The sequence below is a fragment of the Ranitomeya imitator genome, chromosome 4, assembly GCF_032444005.1.
Source record: "Ranitomeya imitator isolate aRanImi1 chromosome 4, aRanImi1.pri, whole genome shotgun sequence".
Lineage (NCBI taxonomy): Eukaryota > Metazoa > Chordata > Amphibia > Anura > Dendrobatidae > Ranitomeya > Ranitomeya imitator.
Window position 1 is genome coordinate 141,679,657 of NC_091285.1, and position 24,655 is coordinate 141,704,311.

General features: G+C 44.6%; 1 long non-coding RNA gene across 1 annotated transcript in view; it reads right to left on the bottom strand.

Moving 5' to 3' along the window:
• LOC138673981 (uncharacterized) overlaps positions 1–20,913 on the bottom strand; it is a 157,150-nt gene extending 136,237 nt beyond the window's left edge. The window contains exon 1 of the long non-coding RNA XR_011320406.1: positions 20,851–20,913. This is a non-coding gene — a long non-coding RNA (uncharacterized lncRNA). The remainder of the gene's footprint in view (positions 1–20,850) is intronic.
• Between the last annotated feature and the right edge of the window lie 3,742 nt (positions 20,914–24,655).

Sequence of the window (24,655 nt, forward strand, 5' to 3'; positions counted from 1 at the left end):
TTTGCTGCCTCTGGCACTGGACTGCTTGACCGTGTGCACGGCATTATGAAGTCTGAAGACTACCAACAAATTTTGCAGCATAATGTAGGGCCCAGTTTGAGAAAGCTGGGTCTCCTCCAGAGGTCATGGGTCTTCCAGCAGGACAATGACCCAAAACACACTTCAAAAAGCACAAGAAAATGGTTTGAGAGAAAGCACTGGAGACTTCTAAGGTGGCCAGCAATGAGTCCAGACCTGAATCCCATAGAACACCTGTGGAGAGATCCAAAAAATGGCAGTTTGGAGAAGGCACCCTTCAAATATCAGGGAACTGGAGCAGTTGCCAAAGAAGAATGGTCTAAAATTCCAGCAGAGCATTGTAAGAAACTCATTGATGGTTACCGGAAGCAGTTGGTCGCAGTTATTTTGGCTAAAGATTGTGCAACCAAGTATTAGGCTGAGGGTGCCAATACTTTTGTCTGGCCCATTTTTGGAGTTTTGTGTGAAGTGATCAATGTTTTGCTTTTTGCTTCATTCTCTTTTGTGTTTTTTTCATTTAAGACAAATTAAATGAAGATAATAATACCAAATAATTTGTGTTTGCAAACATTTTCAGGAAGAAAATGAGTATTATCTGACAGAATTGCAGGGGTGTCAATATTTTTGACCATGACTGTATATACTAGCTGAAGAGCCCGGCGTTGCCTGGGCATAGTAAATATCTGTGGTTAGTTATAGCACCTCACTTCTCTTATTTTCCCATCACACCTGTCATTTTCCCCCTCACATCTCATTTTCTCCTTTACACCTCTCATTTTCCCCCTCACTCCTCTCATTCCCCCCTAACACTTGTCATTTCGACCTCACATCTGTCATTTTCCGATCACTCCACTATTTTCCCTCACTCCTCTCATTTTGCACTCACACCTTTTCATTTTCACCTCACACCCCACATTTTCACCTCACACCTCTCATTTTCCCCTCAGTATATACATGTTTGTCATATCCCTTAAATATAGTATACACCTGTATGTCATCTCCAGTATATAGTATATACCTGTATGTCATCTTCCCTGTAAATAGTATATACCTGCTGTATGTCATCTCCTTCTGTATATAGTATATACCTGTATGTTATCTCTTCTGTATATACTATGTACCTGTATGTCATCTCCTCTTTTATATAGTATTTACCTGTATGTCATCTCCTCCTGTATATAGTATATACCTGTAAGTCATCTCCTCCTGTATATAGTATATACCTGTGTGTCATCTGCACCTGTATGCAGTATATACCTGTGTGTCATCTCCTCCTGTATATAGTATGTACCTGTATGTCATCTCCTCCTGTATATAGTATATACCTGTGTGTCATCTCCTCCTATATATAGTATATACCTGTGTGTCATCTGCTCCTGTATATAGTACATATCTGTGTGTAATCTCATCCTGTATATAGTATATACGAGTGTCATCTCCCCTGTATATAGTATATACCTGTGTGTCATCTCCTCCTGTATATAGTATATATCTGTGTGTCATCTCCCCTGTATATAGTATGTACCTGTATGTCATCTCCCCTGTATATAGTATGTACCAGTATGTCATCTCCTCCTGTATATAGTATAAACCTGTGTGTCATCTCCTCCTGTATATAGTATATACCAGTGTTTCATCTCCTCCTGTATATAGTATATACCTGTGTGTCATCTCCCCTGTATATAGTATATGTCTGTGTCATCTCCTCCTGTATATAGTATATACCTGTATGTCATCTCCTCCTGTATATAGTATATACCTGAGTGTCATCTCCCTTGTATATAGTATATATGTGTGTGTCATCTCCCCTGTATATAGTATATACCTGTGTGTCATCTCCTCCTGTTTATAGTATATATCTGTGTGTCATCTCCTCCTGTATTAGACCTCGTTCACACGTTATTTGCTCAGTATTTTTACCTCAGTGTTTGTAAGCTAAATTGGCAGCCTGATAAATCCCCAGCCAACAGGAAGCCCTCCCCTCTGGCAGTATATATTAGCTCACACATACACATAATAGACAGGTCATGTGACTGACAGCTGCCGTATTTCCTATATGGTACAGTTGTTGCTCTTGTAGTTTGCTTATTAATCAGATTTTAATTTTTGAAGGATAATACCAGACTTGAGTGTGTTTTAGGGCGTGTTTCATGTGTCAAGTTGTGTGTGCTGAGTTGCGTGTGGCGACATGCATGTAGCGACTTTTGTGAGATGAGTTTTTTGAGGCGACATGCGTGTAGCAACTTTTTGTGTTGAGTTGCATGTGACAGGTTAGTGTAGCAAGTTGTGTGCAGCAAGTTTTGCGCATGGTGAGTTTTGCGCGTGGCGAGTTTTATGTGTGGTGCGTTTTGAGTATGTGCAAATTTTGTGTGAGGCAACTTTTGCATGTGTTGCAACTTTTGTGCATGTGGCAATTTTTCCGCGTGTGCAAGTTTTGCGTGTGGCGAGTTTTCCATAGGGTGGGTTGCGCACGTGTGGTGAGTTTTGCGTGAGCCTAGTTTTGCATGTGGCGAGTTTTGCGCATGGCGAATTTTCAGCGGTGACTTTTGTGTTTCGACTTTTATGTGGCGAGGTTGGTGTATGTGTGGTGAAATGTGTGTTGAGGGAGGTATATGTGTTCAAGCACGTGGTAGTGTGTGGCGCATTTTGTGTGTGTGTTCATATCCCCGTGTGTAGTGAGTATCCCATGTCGGGGCCCCACCTTAGCAACTGTACGGTATATAGTCTTTGGCGCCATCGCTCTCATTCTTTAAGTCCCCCTTGTTCACATCTGGCAGCTGTCAATTTGCCTCCAACACTTTTCCTTTCACTTTTTCCCCATTATGTAGATAGGGGCAAAATTGTTTGGTGAATTGGAACGCGCGGGGTTAAAATTTCGCCTCACAACATACCCTATGACGCTCTCGGGGTCCAGACGTGTGACTGTGCAAAATTTAGTGGCTGTAGCTGCGACGGTGCAGATGCCAATCCCGGACATACTCACATACACACCATACACACACACATTCAGCTTTATATATATATATACTAGCTGAAGAGCCCGGCGTTGCCTGGGCATAGTAAATATCTGTGGTTAGTTATAGCACGTCACTTCTCTTATTTTCCCATCACGCCTCTCATTTTCCCAATCACATCTTTAATTTTCCCCCTCACATCTCTCATTTCTCCCTCACACCTCTCATTTTCTCCCTCACTCCTCTCATTCCCGCCTAACACTTGTCATTTCGACCTCACATCTGTCATTTTCTGATCACTACACTATTTTCCCTCACTCCTCTCTTTTTGCACTCACACCTTTTCATTTTCACCTCACACCTCTCATTTTCACCTCAGTATACACATGTTTGTCATCTCCCTTATATATAGTATACACCTGTATGTCATCTCCTGTATATAGTATATACCTGTATGTCATCTCCCCTGTATATAGTATATACCTGTGTGTGTCATCTCCCCTGTATATAGTATATACCTGTATGTCATCTCCTCCTATATATAGTATATACCTGTATGTCATCTCCTCCTATATATAGTATATACCTGTATGTTATCTCCTCCTATATATAGTATATACCTGTATGTCATCTCCATCTATATATAGTATATACCTGTATGTCATCTCCTCCTGTATATAGTATATACCTGTGTGTCATCTCCCCTGTATATAGTATATATCTGTGTGTCATCCCCTCCTGTATATAGCATATACCTGTATGTCATCTTCTATATATAGCATATACCTGTATGTCATCTCCTCCTGTATATAGTATATACCTGTATGTCATCTCCTCCTGAATATACTATGCACCTGTATGTCATCTCCTCCTTTTTATAGAATATACCTGTGTGTCATCTCCCCTGTATATAGTATATACCTGTGTGATCTCCTGTATTAGACCTCCTTAACACGTTATTTGCTCAGTATTTTTACCTCAGTATTTGTAAGATAAATTGGCAGCCTGATAAATCCCCAGCCAACAGGAAGCCCTCCCCCCTGGCAGTATATATTAGCTCACACATGCACATAATAGACAGGTCATGTGACTGACAGCTGCCGTATTTCCTATATGGTACATTTGTTGCTCTTGTAGTTTGTCTGCTTATTAATCAGATTTTTATTTTTGAAGGCTAATACCAGACTTGTGTGTGTTTTAGGGCGAGTTTCGTTTGTCAAGTTGTGTGTGTTGAGTTATGTGTGGCGACATGCATGTAGCGACTTTTGTGAGATGAGTTTTGTGTGGCAACATGCGTGTAGCAACTTTTTGTGTGTCGAGTTGCATGTGACAGGTTAGTGTAGCAAGTTGTGTGCAGCAAGTTTTGCGCATGGCGAGTTTTGCGCGTGGTGAGTTTTATGTCTGGTGCCTTTTGAGTATGTGCAAGTTTTGTGTGAGACAACTTTTGCATGTGTTGCAAATTTTGTGCATGTGGCAATTTTTCCGCATGTGCAAGTTTTGCGTGTGGCGAGTTTTCCATGAGGTGAGTTTTGCACTTGTGGCGAGTTTTGCGTGAGCCTATCTTTTGCATGTGGCGAGTTTTGCGCGTGGTGAGTTTTGAGCGGCGACTTTTGTGTTTCAACTTTTATGTGGCGAGGTTGGTGTATGTGTGGTGAAATGTGTGCTGAGGGTGGTATATGTGTTCAAGCACGTGGTAGTGTGTGGCGCATTTTGTGTGTGTGTTCATATCCCCGTGTGTGGTGAGTATCCCATGTCGGGGTCCCACCTTAGCAACTGTACGGTATATACTCTTTGGCGCCATCGCTCTCACTCTTTAAGTCCCCCTTGTTCACATCTGGCAGCTGTCAATTTGCCTCCAACACTTTTCCCCCATTATGTAGATAGGGGCAAAATTGTTTGGTGAATTGGAACGCGCGGGGTTAAAATTTCGCCTCACAACATACCCTATGACGCTCTCGGGGTCCAGACGTGTGACTGTGCAAAATTTAGTGGCTGTAGCTGCGACGGTGCAGATGCCAATCCCGGACATACTCACATACACACCATACACACACACATTCAGCTTTATATATATATACTAGCTGAAGAGCCCGGCGTTGCCTGGGCATAGTAAATATCTGTGGTTAGTTATAGCACGTCACTTCTCTTATTTTCCCATCACGCCTCTCATTTTCCCAATCACATCTTTAATTTTCCCCCTCACATCTCTCATTTCTCCCTCACACCTCTCATTTTCTCCCTCACTCCTCTCATTCCCGCCTAACACTTGTCATTTCGACCTCACATCTGTCATTTTCTGATCACTACACTATTTTCCCTCACTCCTCTCTTTTTGCACTCACACCTTTTCATTTTCACCTCACACCTCTCATTTTCACCTCAGTATACACATGTTTGTCATCTCCCTTATATATAGTATACACCTGTATGTCATCTCCTGTATATAGTATATACCTGTATGTCATCTCCCCTGTATATAGTATATACCTGTGTGTGTCATCTCCCCTGTATATAGTATATACCTGTATGTCATCTCCTCCTATATATAGTATATACCTGTATGTCATCTCCTCCTATATATAGTATATACCTGTATGTTATCTCCTCCTATATATAGTATATACCTGTATGTCATCTCCATCTATATATAGTATATACCTGTATGTCATCTCCTCCTGTATATAGTATATACCTGTGTGTCATCTCCCCTGTATATAGTATATATCTGTGTGTCATCCCCTCCTGTATATAGTATATACCTGTATGTCATCTTCTATATATAGCATATACCTGTATGTCATCTCCTCCTGTATATAGTATATACCTGTATGTCATCTCCTCCTGAATATACTATGCACCTGTATGTCATCTCCTCCTTTTTATAGAATATACCTGTGTGTCATCTCCCCTGTATATAGTATATACCTGTGTGATCTCCTGTATTAGACCTCCTTAACACGTTATTTGCTCAGTATTTTTACCTCAGTATTTGTAAGATAAATTGGCAGCCTGATAAATCCCCAGCCAACAGGAAGCCCTCCCCCCTGGCAGTATATATTAGCTCACACATGCACATAATAGACAGGTCATGTGACTGACAGCTGCCGTATTTCCTATATGGTACATTTGTTGCTCTTGTAGTTTGTCTGCTTATTAATCAGATTTTTATTTTTGAAGGCTAATACCAGACTTGTGTGTGTTTTAGGGCGAGTTTCGTTTGTCAAGTTGTGTGTGTTGAGTTGTGTGTGGCGACATGCATGTAGCGACTTTTGTGGGATGAGTTTTGTGTGGCAACATGCGTGTAGCAACTTTTTGTGTGTCGAGTTGCATGTGACAGGTTAGTGTAGCAAGTTGTGTGCAGCAAGTTTTGCGCATGGCGAGTTTTGCGCGTGGTGAGTTTTATATCTGGTGCCTTTTGAGTATGTGCAAGTTTTGTGTGAGACATATACCTGTAGGTAATCTGCTCCTGTATATAGTATATACCTGAGTGTCATCTCCTCCTGTATACAGTATATACCTGTATGTCATCTCCTCCTGTATATAGTATGTACCTGTATGTAGATAGGGGCAAAATTGTTTGGTGAATTGGAACGCGCGGGGTTAAAATTTCACCTCACAACATAGCCTATGACGCTCTCAGGGTCCAGACGTGTGACTGTGCAAAATTTTGTTTCTGTAGCTGCGACGCTTCCAACACTTTTCCTTTCACTTTTTTCCCCATTATGTAGATAGGGGCAAAATTGTTTGGTGAATTGGAAGGCGCGGGGTTAAAATTTCACCTCACAACGTAGCCTATGACGCTCTCAGGGTCCAGACGTGTGACTGTGCAAAATTTTGTGGCTGTAGCTGCGACGCCTCCAACACTTTTCATTTCACTTTTTCCCCATTATGTAGATAGGGGCAAAATTGTTTGGTGAATTGGAAAGCGCGGGGTTAAAATTTCACCTCACAACGTAGCCTATGACGCTCTCGGGGTCCAGACGTGTGACTGTGCAAAATTTTGTGGCTGTAGCTTCGACGCCTCCAACACTTTTCCTTTCACCTTTTTCCCCATTATGTAGATAGGGGCAAAATTGTTTGGTGAATTGGAAAGCGCGGGGTTAAAATTTCACCTCACAACATAGCCTATGACGCTCTCAGGGTCCAGACGTGTGACTGTGCAAAATTTTGTTGCTGTAGCTGCGACTCCTCCAACACTTTTCATTTCAATTTTGTCATCTCCTCCTGTATTAGACCGCGTTCACACGTTATTTGCAAAATTTTGTTGCTGTAGCTGCGACTCCTCCAACACTTTTCATTTCAATTTTGTCATCTCCTCCTGTATTAGACCTCGTTCACACGTTATTTGCTCAGTATTTTTACCTCAGTGTTTGTAAGCTAAATTGGCAGCCTGATAAATCCCCAGCCAACAGGAAGCCCTCCCCTCTGGCAGTATATATTAGCTCACACATACACATAATAGACAGGTCATGTGACTGACAGCTGCCGTATTTCCTATATGGTACAGTTGTTGCTCTTGTAGTTTGCTTATTAATCAGATTTTAATTTTTGAAGGATAATACCAGACTTGAGTGTGTTTTAGGGCGTGTTTCATGTGTCAAGTTGTGTGTGCTGAGTTGCGTGTGGCGACATGCATGTAGCGACTTTTGTGAGATGAGTTTTTTGAGGCGACATGCGTGTAGCAACTTTTTGTGTTGAGTTGCATGTGACAGGTTAGTGTAGCAAATTGTGTGCAGCAAGTTTTGCGCATGGTGAGTTTTGCGCGTGGCGAGTTTTATGTGTGGTGCGTTTTGAGTATGTGCAAATTTTGTGTGAGGCAACTTTTGCATGTGTTGCAACTTTTGTGCATGTGGCAATTTTTCCGCGTGTGCAAGTTTTGCGTGTGGCGAGTTTTCCATAGGGTGGGTTGCGCACGTGTGGTGAGTTTTGCGTGAGCCTAGTTTTGCATGTGGCGAGTTTTGCGCATGGCGAATTTTCAGCGGTGACTTTTGTGTTTCGACTTTTATGTGGCGAGGTTGGTGTATGTGTGGTGAAATGTGTGTTGAGGGAGGTATATGTGTTCAAGCACGTGGTAGTGTGTGGCGCATTTTGTGTGTGTGTTCATATCCCCGTGTGTAGTGAGTATCCCATGTCGGGGCCCCACCTTAGCAACTGTACGGTATATAGTCTTTGGCGCCATCGCTCTCATTCTTTAAGTCCCCCTTGTTCACATCTGGCAGCTGTCAATTTGCCTCCAACACTTTTCCTTTCACTTTTTCCCCATTATGTAGATAGGGGCAAAATTGTTTGGTGAATTGGAACGCGCGGGGTTAAAATTTCCCCTCACAACATACCCTATGACGCTCTCGGGGTCCAGACGTGTGACTGTGCAAAATTTAGTGGCTGTAGCTGCGACGGTGCAGATGCCAATCCCGGACATACTCACATACACACCATACACACACACATTCAGCTTTATATATATATATACTAGCTGAAGAGCCCGGCGTTGCCTGGGCATAGTAAATATCTGTGGTTAGTTATAGCACGTCACTTCTCTTATTTTCCCATCACGCCTCTCATTTTCCCAATCACATCTTTAATTTTCCCCCTCACATCTCTCATTTCTCCCTCACACCTCTCATTTTCTCCCTCACTCCTCTCATTCCCGCCTAACACTTGTCATTTCGACCTCACATCTGTCATTTTCTGATCACTACACTATTTTCCCTCACTCCTCTCTTTTTGCACTCACACCTTTTCATTTTCACCTCACACCTCTCATTTTCACCTCAGTATACACATGTTTGTCATCTCCCTTATATATAGTATACACCTGTATGTCATCTCCTGTATATAGTATATACCTGTATGTCATCTCCCCTGTATATAGTATATACCTGTGTGTGTCATCTCCCCTGTATATAGTATATACCTGTATGTCATCTCCTCCTATATATAGTATATACCTGTATGTCATCTCCTCCTATATATAGTATATACCTGTATGTTATCTCCTCCTATATATAGTATATACCTGTATGTCATCTCCATCTATATATAGTATATACCTGTATGTCATCTCCTCCTGTATATAGTATATACCTGTGTGTCATCTCCCCTGTATATAGTATATATCTGTGTGTCATCCCCTCCTGTATATAGTATATACCTGTATGTCATCTTCTATATATAGCATATACCTGTATGTCATCTCCTCCTGTATATAGTATATACCTGTATGTCATCTCCTCCTGAATATACTATGCACCTGTATGTCATCTCCTCCTTTTTATAGAATATACCTGTGTGTCATCTCCCCTGTATATAGTATATACCTGTGTGATCTCCTGTATTAGACCTCCTTAACACGTTATTTGCTCAGTATTTTTACCTCAGTATTTGTAAGATAAATTGGCAGCCTGATAAATCCCCAGCCAACAGGAAGCCCTCCCCCCTGGCAGTATATATTAGCTCACACATGCACATAATAGACAGGTCATGTGACTGACAGCTGCCGTATTTCCTATATGGTACATTTGTTGCTCTTGTAGTTTGTCTGCTTATTAATCAGATTTTTATTTTTGAAGGCTAATACCAGACTTGTGTGTGTTTTAGGGCGAGTTTCGTTTGTCAAGTTGTGTGTGTTGAGTTGTGTGTGGCGACATGCATGTAGCGACTTTTGTGAGATGAGTTTTGTGTGGCAACATGCGTGTAGCAACTTTTTGTGTGTCGAGTTGCATGTGACAGGTTAGTGTAGCAAGTTGTGTGCAGCAAGTTTTGCGCATGGCGAGTTTTGCGCGTGGTGAGTTTTATGTCTGGTGCCTTTTGAGTATGTGCAAGTTTTGTGTGAGACAACTTTTGCATGTGTTGCAAATTTTGTGCATGTGGCAATTTTTCCGCATGTGCAAGTTTTGCGTGTGGCGAGTTTTCCATGAGGTGAGTTTTGCACTTGTGGCGAGTTTTGCGTGAGCCTATCTTTTGCATGTGGCGAGTTTTGCGCGTGGTGAGTTTTGAGCGGCGACTTTTGTGTTTCAACTTTTATGTGGCGAGGTTGGTGTATGTGTGGTGAAATGTGTGCTGAGGGTGGTATATGTGTTCAAGCACGTGGTAGTGTGTGGCGCATTTTGTGTGTGTGTTCATATCCCCGTGTGTGGTGAGTATCCCATGTCGGGGTCCCACCTTAGCAACTGTACGGTATATACTCTTTGGCGCCATCGCTCTCACTCTTTAAGTCCCCCTTGTTCACATCTGGCAGCTGTCAATTTGCCTCCAACACTTTTCCCCCATTATGTAGATAGGGGCAAAATTGTTTGGTGAATTGGAACGCGCGGGGTTAAAATTTCGCCTCACAACATACCCTATGACGCTCTCGGGGTCCAGACGTGTGACTGTGCAAAATTTAGTGGCTGTAGCTGCGACGGTGGAGATGCCAATCCCGGACATACTCACATACACACCATACACACACACATTCAGCTTTATATATATATACTAGCTGAAGAGCCCGGCGTTGCCTGGGCATAGTAAATATCTGTGGTTAGTTATAGCACGTCACTTCTCTTATTTTCCCATCACGCCTCTCATTTTCCCAATCACATCTTTAATTTTCCCCCTCACATCTCTCATTTCTCCCTCACACCTCTCATTTTCTCCCTCACTCCTCTCATTCCCGCCTAACACTTGTCATTTCGACCTCACATCTGTCATTTTCTGATCACTACACTATTTTCCCTCACTCCTCTCTTTTTGCACTCACACCTTTTCATTTTCACCTCACACCTCTCATTTTCACCTCAGTATACACATGTTTGTCATCTCCCTTATATATAGTATACACCTGTATGTCATCTCCTGTATATAGTATATACCTGTATGTCATCTCCCCTGTATATAGTATATACCTGTGTGTGTCATCTCCCCTGTATATAGTATATACCTGTATGTCATCTCCTCCTATATATAGTATATACCTGTATGTCATCTCCTCCTATATATAGTATATACCTGTATGTTATCTCCTCCTATATATAGTATATACCTGTATGTCATCTCCATCTATATATAGTATATACCTGTATGTCATCTCCTCCTGTATATAGTATATACCTGTGTGTCATCTCCCCTGTATATAGTATATATCTGTGTGTCATCCCCTCCTGTATATAGTATATACCTGTATGTCATCTTCTATATATAGCATATACCTGTATGTCATCTCCTCCTGTATATAGTATATACCTGTATGTCATCTCCTCCTGAATATACTATGCACCTGTATGTCATCTCCTCCTTTTTATAGAATATACCTGTGTGTCATCTCCCCTGTATATAGTATATACCTGTGTGATCTCCTGTATTAGACCTCCTTAACACGTTATTTGCTCAGTATTTTTACCTCAGTATTTGTAAGATAAATTGGCAGCCTGATAAATCCCCAGCCAACAGGAAGCCCTCCCCCCTGGCAGTATATATTAGCTCACACATGCACATAATAGACAGGTCATGTGACTGACAGCTGCCGTATTTCCTATATGGTACATTTGTTGCTCTTGTAGTTTGTCTGCTTATTAATCAGATTTTTATTTTTGAAGGCTAATACCAGACTTGTGTGTGTTTTAGGGCGAGTTTCGTTTGTCAAGTTGTGTGTGTTGAGTTGTGTGTGGCGACATGCATGTAGCGACTTTTGTGGGATGAGTTTTGTGTGGCAACATGCGTGTAGCAACTTTTTGTGTGTCGAGTTGCATGTGACAGGTTAGTGTAGCAAGTTGTGTGCAGCAAGTTTTGCGCATGGCGAGTTTTGCGCGTGGTGAGTTTTATATCTGGTGCCTTTTGAGTATGTGCAAGTTTTGTGTGAGACAACTTTTGCATGTGTTGCAAATTTTGTGCATGTGGCAATTTTTCCGCATGTGCAAGTTTTGCGTGTGGCGAGTTTTCCATGAGGTGAGTTTTGCACTTGTGGCGAGTTTTGCGTGAGCCTATCTTTTGCATGTGGCGAGTTTTGCGCGTGGTGAGTTTTGAGCGGCGACTTTTGTGTTTCAACTTTTATGTGGCGAGGTTGGTGTATGTGTGGTGAAATGTGTGCTGAGGGTGGTATATGTGTTCAAGCACGTGGTAGTGTGTGGCGCATTTTGTGTGTGTGTTCATATCCCCGTGTGTGGTGAGTATCCCATGTCGGGGTCCCACCTTAGCAACTGTACGGTATATACTCTTTGGCGCCATCGCTCTCACTCTTTAAGTCCCCCTTGTTCACATCTGGCAGCTGTCAATTTGCCTCCAACACTTTTCCTTTCACTTTTCCCCATTATGTAGATAGGGGAAAAATAGTTTGGTGAATTGGAAATTGCGGAGTTAAAATTTCACCTCACAACATAGCCTATGATGCTCTCAGGGTCTAGACGTGTGACTGTGCAAAATTTTGTGGCTGTAGCTGTGACTCCTCCAACACTTTTCATTTCACTTTTTCCCCATTATGTAGATAGGTGCAAAATTGTTTGGTCAATTGGAAAGCGCGGGGTTAAAATTTCACCTCACAACGTAGCCTATGACGCTCTCAGGGTCCAGACGTGTGACTGTGCAAAATTTTGTTGCTGTAGCTGCGACGCTTCCAACACTTTTCCTTTCACTTTTTTCCCCATTATGTAGATAGGGGCAAAATTGTTTGGTGAATTGGAACGCGCGGGGTTAAAATTTCGCCTCACAATATAGCCTATGACGCTCTCGGGGTCCAGACGTGTGACTGTGCAAAATTTTGTGGCTGTAGCTGCGACGGTGCAGATGCCAATCCCGGACATACACACACACATACACACATACATTCAGCTTTATATAGTAGACTAGCTGAAGAGCCCGGCGTTGCCTGGGCATAGTAAATATCTGTGGTTAGTTATAGCACGTCACTTCTCTTATTTTCCCATCATGCCTCTCATTTTCCCAATCTCATCTTTAATTTTCGCCCTCACATCTCTCATTTTCTCCCTCACACCTCTCATTTTCTCCCTCACTCCTCTCATTCCCACCTAACACTTGTCATTTCGACCTCACATCTGTCATTTTCCGATCACTACACTATTTTCCCTCACTCCTCTCATTTTGCACTCACACCTTTTCATTTTCACCTCACACCTCTCATTTTCACCTCAGTATATACATGTTTGTCATCTCCCTTATATATAGTATACACCTGTATGTCATCTCCTGTATATAGTATATACCTGTATGTCATTTCCCCTGTATATAGTATATACCTGCTGTGTGTCATCTCCCCTGTATATAGTATATACCTGTATGTCATCTCCTCCTATTTATAGTATATACCTGTATGTCATCTCCTCCTATATATGGTATATACCTGTATGTCATCTCCTCCTATATATAGTATATACCTGTATGTCATCTCCTTCTATATATAGTATATACCTGTGTGTCATCTCCCCTGTATATAGTATATATCTGTGTGTCATCTCCTCCTGTATATAGTATATACCTGTATGTCATCTTCTATATATAGCATATACCTGTATGTCATCTCCTCCTGTATATAGTATATACCTGTAGGTAATCTGCTCCTGTATATAGTATATACCTGAGTGTCATCTCCTCCTGTATACAGTATATACCTGTATGTCATCTCCTCCTGTATATAGTATGTACCTGTATGTAGATAGGGGCAAAATTGTTTGGTGAATTGGAACGCGCGGGGTTAAAATTTCACCTCACAACATAGCCTATGACGCTCTCAGGGTCCAGACGTGTGACTGTGCAAAATTTTGTTTCTGTAGCTGCGACGCTTCCAACACTTTTCCTTTCACTTTTTTCCCCATTATGTAGATAGGGGCAAAATTGTTTGGTGAATTGGAAGGCGCGGGGTTAAAATTTCACCTCACAACGTAGCCTATGACGCTCTCAGGGTCCAGACGTGTGACTGTGCAAAATTTTGTGGCTGTAGCTGCGACGCCTCCAACACTTTTCATTTCACTTTTTCCCCATTATGTAGATAGGGGCAAAATTGTTTGGTGAATTGGAAAGCGCGGGGTTAAAATTTCACCTCACAACGTAGCCTATGACGCTCTCGGGGTCCAGACGTGTGACTGTGCAAAATTTTGTGGCTGTAGCTTCGACGCCTCCAACACTTTTCCTTTCACCTTTTTCCCCATTATGTAGATAGGGGCAAAATTGTTTGGTGAATTGGAAAGCGCGGGGTTAAAATTTCACCTCACAACATAGCCTATGACGCTCTCAGGGTCCAGACGTGTGACTGTGCAAAATTTTGTTGCTGTAGCTGCGACTCCTCCAACACTTTTCATTTCAATTTTTCCCCATTATGTAGATAGGGGCAAAATTGTTTGGTGAATTGGAAAGCGCGGGGTTAAAATTTCACCTCACAACGTAGCCTATGACGCTCTCAGGGTCCAGACGTGTGACTGTGCAAAATTTTGTTTCTGTAGCTGCGACGTCTCCAACACTTTTCCTTTCACTTTTTTCCCCATTATGTAGATAGGGGCAAAATTGTTTGGTGAATTGGAACGCGCGGGGTTAAAATTTCGCCTCACAACGTAGCCTATGACGCTCTCGGGGTCCAGACGTGTGACTGTGCAAAATTTTGTGGCTGTAGCTGCGACGGTGCAGATGCCAATCCCGGACATACACACACACACACATACACACACACACACATACACACATTCAGCTTTATATAGTAGATATAAATATATATATATATACTAGCTATTGAACCCGTTCTACGCCCGGGTGGCGAGCATTTATATTGGTATATTGTCTCCATCATGGTATGTGCTGCTCCATCCTGCGTCCCCATCCTGTCATGCGCTGCTCCATCCTGCGTCCCCATCCTGTCATGTGCTGCTCCATCCTGCGTCCCCATCCTGTCATGCGCTGCTCCATCCTGCGTCCCCATCCTGTCATGTGCTGCTCCATCCTGCGTTCCCTTTCCTGTCATGCGCTGCTCCCATCCTGCGTCCCCATCCTGTCATGCGCTGCTCCCATCCTGCGTCCCCATCCTGTGATGCGCTGCTCCCATCCTGTGATGCGCTGCTCCCATCCTGCGTCCCCATCCTGTCATGCGCTGCTCCATCCTGCGTCCCCATCCTGTCATGCGCTGCTCCATCATGCGTCCCCATCCTGTCATGCGCTGCTCCATCCTGCGTCCCCATCCTTATGTGCTACTGCATCCTGCGTCCCCATCCTTATGTGCTGCTGCATCCTGCGTCCCCATCCTTATGTGCTGCTGCATCCTGCGTCCCCATCCTTATGTGCTGCTCCATCCTGCGTCCCCATCCTTATGTGCTGCTCCCATCCTGCGTCCCCATCCTTATGTGCTGCTCCATCCTGCGTCCCCATCCTTATGTGCTGCTGCATCCTGCGTCCCCATCCTTATGTTCATGCTGCATCCTGCGTCCCCATCCTTATGTGCTGCTGCATCCTGCGTCCCCATCCTTATGTGCTGCTGCATCCTGCGTCCCCATCCTTATGTGCTGCTCCCAACCTGCGTCCCCATCCTTATGTTCATGCTGCATCCTGCGTCCCCATCCTTATGTGCTGCTGCATCCTGCGTCCCCATCCTTATGTGCTGCTCCCATCCTGCGTCCCCATCCTTATGTTCATGCTGCATCCTGCGTCCCCATCCTTATGTTCATGCTGCATCCTGCGTCCCCATCCTTATGTTCATGCTGCATCCTGCGTCCCCATCCTTATGTGCTGCTCCATCCTGCGTCCCCATCCTTATGTGCTGCTCCATCCTGCGTCCCCATCCTTATGTGCTGCTCCCATCCTGCGTCCCCATCCTTATGTGCTGCTCCATCCTGCGTCCCCATCCTGTTATGTGCTGCTCCATCCTGCGTCCCCATCCTTATGTGCTGCCCCCATCCTGCGTCCCCATCCTTATGTGCTGCTCCATCCTGCGTCCCCATCCTGTTATGTGCTGCTCCATCCTGCGTCCCCATCCTTATGTGCTGCTCCATCCTGCGTCCCCATCCTTATGTTCATGCTGCATCCTGCGTCCCCATCCTTATGTTCATGCTGCATCCTGCATCCCCATCCTTATGTGCTGCTCCATCCTGCGTCCCCATCCTTATGTGCTGCTCCATCCTGCGTCCCCATCCTTATGTGCTGCTCCCATCCTGCGTCCCCATCCTTATGTGCTGCTCCATCCTGCGTCCCCATCCTGTTATGTGCTGCTCCATCCTGCGTCCCCATCCTTATGTGCTGCTCCCATCCTGCGTCCCCATCCTTATGTTCATGCTGCATCCTGCGTCCCCATCCTGTTATGTGCTGCTCCATCCTGCGTCCCCATCCTTATGTGCTGCTCCATCCTGCGTCCCCATCCTTATGTGCTGCTCCATCCTGCGTCCCCATCCTTATGTGCTGCTGCATCCTGCGTCCCCATCCTTATGTGCTGCTCCATCCTGCGTCCCCATCCTTATGTGCTGCTCCATCCTGCGTCCCCATCCTTATGTGCTGCTCCATCCTGCGTCCCCATCCTTATGTGCTGCTCCATCCTGCGTCCCCATCCTTATGTGCTGCTCCATCCTGCGTCCCCATCCTTATGTGCTGCTCCATCCTGCGTCCCCATCCTTATGTGCTGCTCCATCCTGCGTCCCCATCCTTATGTGCTGCTCCATCCTGCGTCCCCATCCTTATGTGCTGCTCCATCCTGCGTCCCCATCCTTATGTGCTGCTCCATCCTGCGTCCCCATCTTTATGTGCTGCTGCATCCTGCGTCCCCATCCTTATGTGCTGCTCCATCCTGCGTCCCCATCCTTATGTGCTGCTCCATCCTGCGTCCCCATCCTTATGTGCTGCTCCATCCTGCGTCCCCATCCTTATGTGCTGCTCCCATCCTGCGTCCCCATCCTTATGTGCTGCTCCATCCTGCGTCCCCATCCTTATGTGCTGCTCCATCCTGCGTCCCCATCCTTATGTGCTGCTGCATCCTGCGTCCCCATCCTTATGTGCTGCTCCATCCTGCGTCCCCATCCTTATGTGCTGCTCCCATCCTGCGTCCCCATCCTTATGTGCTGCTGCATCCTGCGTCCCCATCCTTATGTGCTGCTCCATCCTGCGTCCCCATCCTTATGTGCTGCTCCATCCTGCGTCCCCATCCTTATGTGCTGCTCCATCCTGCGTCCCCATCCTTATGTGCTGCTCCCATCCTGCGTCCCCATCCTTATGTGCTGCTCCATCCTGCGTCCCCATCCTTATGTGCTGCTCCATCCTGCGTCCCCATACTGCCTCTGACCCGCTCGGCGCCGAGTGCTGGGGGGCCTGAGCAGGCGGGGACACCGGCGCGCTGTGGGGGTCAGGTGCCGGTATCGCCGCCAGCTCAGGCCCCCCCAGCACTTACTATACTCACCTGTCCGGCGTTCCATCGCTGAGCGCCGCCATCTTCCCGGTCTCCTGGCCATGACTATTCAGTCAGAGGGCGGCGCCGGCGCGCATTAAGCGCGTCATCGCGCCCTCTGAACTGAAGGCCACAGACCGAAGACCGGGAAGATGGCGCCGCTCAGCGATGGAACAGGGACAGGTGAATATAGGCCGATACTCACCCTCCTGGCGGTCCCTGCTTCTGCGGTGGAGATCGCGGTGTGTGTTCAGTGTGAACGCACACCGCGATCTCCCGGGAGCGTCGCTCTGTGAGGCCCAGACTGCGCCGGCGCTTGCGCTTGCGCAGTCTATAGAGGCTTCGGACAGAGTGACGCTCCCAGCGTTATATTATAGATATATAGTATATATGTAGCTTTGTCGCCATAAAAGGAGGGGGGCTCAGACACATTTCTTGCACAGGGGCCCCAAGCTGTCGTTGTCCACCACTGATTTGTGTCCTAGGTCATGGGTGTTTCAACAGGATAATGACCCCAAACATACTTCAAGAACAACCCAGAAATGGTTGGAAATAAAGCCCTGGAGCGTTCTGAAGTGGCCAGCAATGCGTCTGGACTTAAATCCCATTGAACACCTGCGGTGATGTCTTAAAATGGCTGTTGGGAGAAGGCGCCCTTCAAATATGAGAGACATGGAGCAGCTTGCAAAAGAAGAGTGGTTCAAAATTTCAGTTGAGAGGTGTAAGAAGCTTGTTGATGGTTATAGGAAGCGATTGATTGCAGTTATTTATTTCAAATGGTGTGCAACCAAATATTAAGTTGAGGGTGCCAACAATTTAGTCAGGCCCATTTTTGGCATTTTGTCTGAAACGATGTCCAATTTGCATTTCTTACTCTATTTTTTGCATTGTTACAATATACACAAAAGGAAATACACATGTGTATTTGCAATATTATTACAATTGCAATATTTTTCTGGGAGAAATGCTTCATTTCTGGAACAGTTTCAAGGGTAAAAATAATTTTGGCCATGACTGCATATGGTTATTTTTTGGGGAGGTAGGTTTAGGCTTTTTCATTTATTTAGGGGCTCTGGGTTTCTAATTTAGGGGGTCTTTATGTCTGTTAATTTAATGGATAATGTGTGTGTTTTGCATTTGTTTTGAGGGATTGTATTTATCTTGAGAAGTAATGACTGGGTCACTATTTGAAATACAAAATTTGCAAGTTGGGGGAATCTTCCTGTTTGTACATGCCTGGGGCATACTGCCAAAAATGTTGCTATGCGTCACTTCTCTGCTTTTCTCTAACTTCTCTCCATAAAACCACATATAGGTCATAGCAGGGGAGGCGTTAGGGGTAGGCAGACTAGGCATTTGCCTATGGCCTCCATCCCCTCAGGTGCCCCCAGTCAGTATAGTGCCAAGCAGCCGCTATGGGACCCTTCATTCAACTGCATCAGCTGTTGAAAGCAATGATGGAGGAGAGAGTGTCAGAGGTCGCCCCCTCTCCCATCATTCATGCTCTGCCTCTGACACAACATGAGATGACGTCACTTCATTGTGCGCCATGGTGTGTAGGGTAGTGGAGCTGCAGAGAATATATATATATATATATATATATATAGCAGTGAGTTGGTAGTGGCCATAATGTTACAGGACTATGGGGCTGCATTATACTATATGTGAGGGGGCTACATTATACTATATGGAGGCTGCATGATACTTTATGTGAGGGCTGCTTTATACTCTATGGGGGGCTGCAGTGCTATTGGACACATAACACTGTATGGAGTACTATAGAGTGTGCATTATACAATTTGAAGACTATGGGGTGCATTATATTATGTGGAGGATTATGGGGTGTATTTTACTAAAAAAGCAAAATGCTGCCTATTCACTGAGTGATTGGATTGTTTATGCTGAAACAAAAATCATTGTTCGCAGCACCACATCGCCCGGGGTAACCTGCAGATATGCTATTGATAACAGGATACTGTATGGGGACAGATTGATCTACTAGTGATTGTTCTGTCCCCATGATTGTTCCTCAGCCGGTGTAAAGAGGCCGGGAAATAAGCGTCAAACGACTTCAATATTGTCCATCACGCTAATTTAGAGGCCTGAACTCAGCGCATGTAAATACAACCGAAATGTTTCTGCGTGATGTGCAATATGTGAGCATTTGGGGCCCCACTTTACGCTTTTGCCCAGGGTCAATATACAATATTAAGGTATACCTATAGCTACATTCACATCCTTATTGGGTTTATGGAATAAAGCTGTTTTTGTGAGACAAATAGTGATGAGCGAACGTGCTCGAATGCTGGGATTGCCTAACAAACAGGCAATCCCTGCATGTGTTGCGTTTGTCGGACAGCCAAGAGGCATGAAGCCTTGGGGTCTGGAACCTATTTTTCGAGCATGCCCAAGATACTCCTTTAGCACCTGAGCATGCTTGGATAACATCTTATCCAAACACGTTCGCTCATCACTAGAGACAAACCCTTTAAAAAAAGCACAAAAAAACATTTAGTTATTTAGTTACGGTACTTAAACTAATGGTCAGAGGGATGTAATCTAGAAACCCAATCTAGATGTTGCTTACGTTTTAATGTATTGGGTGAAATGCTAATAACTAAAATGGTGCTCTGTAGAGGATTACGTACAAAAGTGGTTCTGTCTTGTAATCTCTAAAATATTTGAAATGTATTGGCGATGTGCAACCTTTGCAACATGTTATATGACCAACAAGGTTACCGTGCCGGTGTTCTTATGAATATGTGCTGACTCCATTGTTGCTCATTAACCAATATCAGTGTAGGGTTAAGTATGTATGATTTTTTTTTTAATTCTTGACCGTTATCCATTATTTATGATTCCATTTATCCATCATTTCAAGGCCCTTACACTTGCTTTGTAACCAATCATTTCATAGGCATTTTCAGATGCGCTCCGGATCATATAGGAATCTGATTTAGTCTATTATGACAGTATTAAAAGAAAATTCTCTATATATGTATATATATATATATATATATATATATATATATATATATATATATATATAAACTGGACATGTTCCTTGATAACGGGTTTTCTATGCCACATGTCTCATTTGAAACTAATATGTCCCATTGTGTGAGCGGATATGGAAGCAGCGGAATGCCAACTGATGAATCTCCCTCATCCGCTAAGTACATATATCAGCAGGGGTGCTGGCGGTGCTGAGAATGGACTGGCTGACGCTTATAAATGTAGATGACATGCTTGTTTGTTAATGTATTGTGATGGAGAACTCTTTGGAGACTCCAGCGGAGCGGTAGAGAAAGCATCAGCAGAACAAAGCTATGTGCAGCCTCATCAATGCTGCAGGTTGGCTTACATACATGTGCGGAATCATTAGTATCTGCCTCTATGATCCTTACATACTACATATAACAGAGAATATCTGAGCCAAACTATCAACATTTATCCTTACATATATTAATATCATGCGTGGTACCCACAGTCCTGCATGTCTCCCATCATGAGACAGTGAGAGGGCTGGAGCATCCTTACCTGCGAGGCAGCGTGTCCTAAGGTTTCCTGCTGGCTCTCTTCTGCATTCTTCTTACAGATTCCTATGCTCCCAGCGAGCAGACAGCACAGGCAGGTTCTCAGCCATCACATGCTTGCACAAGCCAATCACCAGAATGGCTCTTACTACTATTAACACCTACATTGCTGGGTCCTTACACGTCGTGGAACAATGCATTTCATTCTACACTAAGACTATTTTGTACACTTGATATATACCAATATGTTTGCTGTTAGATGTTTACCTGATTTAACCCCTGATCATTTTTATCTCAGGCTTCATGCCATATACCTATCATACCCATCTATGCATTTGGTAAAATTGTAATCCTTTATGAAAACTGATTCCTAATAAGGGTTATAATTTAATTTTTTATTGTACATGTCACTGGAAATAGTCTATTATGTCTGTAATACTTAGACAAAAATAAGATCGTATGATTACACAAGGCTATGGTTCTCCATAGACAGTAGTGTTGAGCCACCTCCCTAGTGTCCGGGTTCGGTTCGTCGAACAGGGACGTGTTCGACTAAATGTTTGTCGAACGTTCGACGAACCGAACCGAACCCCATTGAAACCAATGGCAGGCAAACACAAACACATACAAACACATGGAAAACACGTAGAAAATACCTTAAAATGTGTCCAAAAGCTGACCAACTGCTCAGAAGACACAACAAACACATGGAAAAGTCACAACCCCATATAGTCATGCGAAAAGAAAAGAGGTGGAGGAGTATAAGAAGGAGGAGACACAGATATAGGCATGGCATGCCCTTCTAAAATCAAGAAAGGCTGGAGTAAAAATCTAAACTCACTCCACCAACACCCAGACGTCTTGACAAAAAACTAAAAAAATAAATATCTTTAGGTAGAATGGCGGCGGGTCCATTCAGAACACTTTCCTTAGAAGATGTAGTGGTACTCCCGTTGGGAGTTGTGCCAAAAAATGAACCCAATACATTCAGACTAATCCACCATTTGTCGTATCCAAGGGGCAGGTCAGTAAACGACAACATCAACGCGGAACCAAGTACTGTACTATGTACTGTACCTCCTTTGACGAGGCAATCAGGCGGGTCAAGAAGTTGGGAAGGGGCACCCTAATGGCCAAAACAGACATTGAGGGAGCGTTCCGGTTACTACCTGTGCCTCCGAATAGTGTCCTCCCATTGGGCTGCTTCTGTGAAGAAGCATACTACATAGATCGCTGTTTGCCCATGGGGTGCTCACTATTTGAGGCATTTAGTTGCTTCCTCGAATGTGTCATCATGGACGTTTATAAGGCGGCACATATGATCCATTACCTCAACGACTTATGCCTGGGCCCAAAAGATTCGCCACAGTATGAAAACACGCGGTAGTCCACCTGTGAGAAGGAGAGAGCTGGAGGTAGAGTGGACACCCCAGAGCCGAGGGGTTAGATTGAGAATGAAAGAAGGCAGTGTAGCTTGCTTCATGGCTGGGGTACTCTGCTGAGTAGTAGAAATTGCTACTAGGCCCAAAAGGATTTCCTTGGCTAGATGCCATTACAAAATAGTAGTTAGGTAATCAGGCGGTGTAGCTTGCTTCATGGGTGGGGTACGTTGCTGAGTAGCACCAAATTCTACTAGGCCCAAAACGATTTCCTGGGCTAGATGCCATTACAAAATAGTAGGTAAACAGGCGGTGTAGCTTGCTTCATGGGTGGGGTATGCTGCTGAGTAGCACCAAATTCTACTAGGCCCAAAACGATTTCCTGGGCTAGATGCCATTACAAAATAGTAGTTAGGTAAACAGGCAGTGTAGCTTGCTTCATGGGTGGGGTATGCTGCTGAGTAGCACTAAATTCTACTAGGCCCAAGTAGTTAGGTAAACAGGCGATGGGTGGCTGGGCTACTCTGCTGACTATACACACAAAAATAATCCAGCACTTCATATTCATTAGGGCCAAAGGTATATTATCGTCAAAACCTTTCCCATATATTGAATTGGCATACCGCCAGGTGAAATACTCCAAACAGCAATTTTAACACAAGAGAAACAGAGTACATATATCACCAACACATAAATTTAATAAAAGTAATTTTTATTAAACATATATTGAATTGACATGTAACAAAAAAATACCAGAAGGAACAATAACTGAGCACTCAAAGGGGGGAACACTGCTCCATTAGTAAGACCTGGTATAGCATATATACATACACAGAACACAGCTCCATTGCTGCTAGCACATTCATATAAGAAAAAACAACCCAATTCTAAGGAACATATTTATCATTAGCATCAATGCTTACCCATTGTAAGTCCAAAAGGTGCAGTGGTCCGTCCTATGACCCCTGACACGCGTTTCGCGTTTGATGGCTTTCGTCATAGGGCGGACCACTGCACCTTTTGGACTTACATTGGGTAAGCATTGATGCTAATGATAAATATGTTCCTTAGAATTGGGTGGTGCTTTTTAACACATGTGTACCTTTTGATACAAGCTTGATTTTTCTTATATGAATGTGCTAGCACCCGCAGCAATGGAGCTGTGTTCTGTGTATGTATATATGCTATATTAGGTCTTACTAATGGGGCAGTGTTCCCCCCTTTGAGTGCTCAGTTATTGTTCCTTCTGGTATTTTTTTGTTACATGTCATTTCAATATATGTTTAATAAAAATTACTTTTATTAAATTTATGTGTTGGTGATATATGTACTCTGTTTCTCTTGTGTTAAAAAAATACTCTGCTGACTAGCAGACACTGAAGCTTTGGAGCAGACCTCTAAATCCCAGGCCATAGTATGAGGAAACAACTCTGCAGACGACCCCACCCACCTGGAATTGACGATGGCAACATCATGTAAAACTCAGCAAGGGGACTAAATAAAAGAGTCTCCATTTTTTCCAAAAATTCGGCCACAGACACCACTTAAGTGGCATCAATTTGTTCATCTTGATGAAGGTTAGTCTGTGTACATTGTCACTGGACAGCCGCGTGCGCTTATCTGTCAGCACACCACCAGCAGCGCTGAACACACGTTCAGAGAGAACGCTGGCTGCTGGGTACGACAAGATCTCCAAGGCGTGAGTGGTGAGCTCAGGCTATTTTTCAAGATCGGAAGCCCAAAATGAGCAAGGGCCCAGTTCCACAGTCATGGCATCGATGTTAACTTGGAGATACTCTTGTACCATCCTCTCTAGGCATTGGCTGTGCGTCAGACTTCTTGTCTCCTTTGACCTTGCAAAGGATGGTCTAAAACATCTTGAAACGATTGGAAAAAATTGCTGTTACCACCAGATATGATGTTACTGTTACGGTTTGAGTGATGACTCGATAGTCCCACGGTTGGTTGGTGCCCGTTCATCATGCCCGCCGATACAAGGTGCCATACTCTGTGTGCGTGCGGGCCCTGGTCGCTTCCAGTCCCTGCTTTGCAGACCGGGGCCCGGCACATTTGGAGGAAGCCCCACTCATTCCCACAATGCAGGCCCGCTCCGTCGCCCAGAGAGCAGTGCGAGCCTGGAGAGACCCGCCCACTTCCAGCCCCCCTTCCTCCCTGCAGGCCCGGGGCGCTATGCAGGCAGGCGAGGGACCGCTCGCCGCCTCAGTTGCCTCTGCGGCATGCCAGCCGCTCAACAGGACCGGGGTGGCACCGGACAGCCTCCTCTCCCTGATGCCGGCCCGGCACCGGCTCGCCCCGCCCACTTCTGCCCCTGCACTCACTGCGAGCACAGTGCTAGCCTGTGGGGTCCCAGCCCACCAAATCGTTCAGAGGGGCACCTCACAGGCAGCACTCCCTAGCCCCCCAAGCCAG